This window comes from Nannochloropsis gaditana (genome assembly GCF_000240725.1).
Source record: "Nannochloropsis gaditana CCMP526 unplaced genomic scaffold scaffold199, whole genome shotgun sequence".
In the NCBI taxonomy this organism is placed as follows: domain Eukaryota; class Eustigmatophyceae; order Eustigmatales; family Monodopsidaceae; genus Microchloropsis; species Microchloropsis gaditana.
The window spans coordinates 43,220-43,992 of record NW_005803754.1 but is presented as its reverse complement, the minus strand read 5'-3'; positions in this window follow the sequence as shown (position 1 = coordinate 43,992).

Below are 773 nucleotides of genomic sequence, written 5' to 3'. Positions count from 1 at the left end.
CGGCGGGGGAAGGCGGGACGGAGGGCGGGAAGGAGGGCGGGGATTGTGCGTGGGAGAGCTCGGTGACGGCCTTGGAAAGAGATTGTACGTACTCGTCCCGCCGGGTCAGGAGGCAGGGGAGCTCCAAGGCCGCTGTCAAGAGCTGGAGCATCCCCGTTTGGCTGCTCTTCGCCCCGCTCGAGGGCGATGGGGAGGAAGAGACAGAGGCGGGCAGGTACTTGAAATATTCGTGGGCCTCGCGTTGGAGGATGACGCCGTAGCGCTCGTAGTCCCTGTCCGCGGAATCTAGGTGCATGTCTCGGACGGGGCGGCGGCGCCACATCCCTTGCACTTTCCCCACCGTCCATCGAGCCAGCAAGGCCGCGCACGCGTAGGCACCGAGGGCGACGGGGAATTTGTAGGACGCGATCCGCCACAAGAACTTGCCGACTACCGCCACTCTCACACGCAGGAGGCCGGGCAGGGCCAGGGCGGCGGCTGTGACGCCGGCCAACACCCGGTCGAGGAGGAGCGGGTCCGTGAGCCCTGTCCCTTGGGAGAGGGGACCCGGTTGGGTCTTGGTCCCAGATAATGGGGCCTGTGGGGTGGACGCCGGGTTGGTGTTGTTCCCGGTGGGGGAGGAGAAGGGAGGGTGTCTTCCCCCGTCGTGGTCTTGGGGAGGCGGGGAAGGAGTCATGGAGCGGAAGTACTCCTTCATGTCCTCGAAAAAATCATCCTCTTGCCGAAGGGACGGCTGCGTATTTTGGCTTCCGTCTCCCTTGTGTCCATTTGAA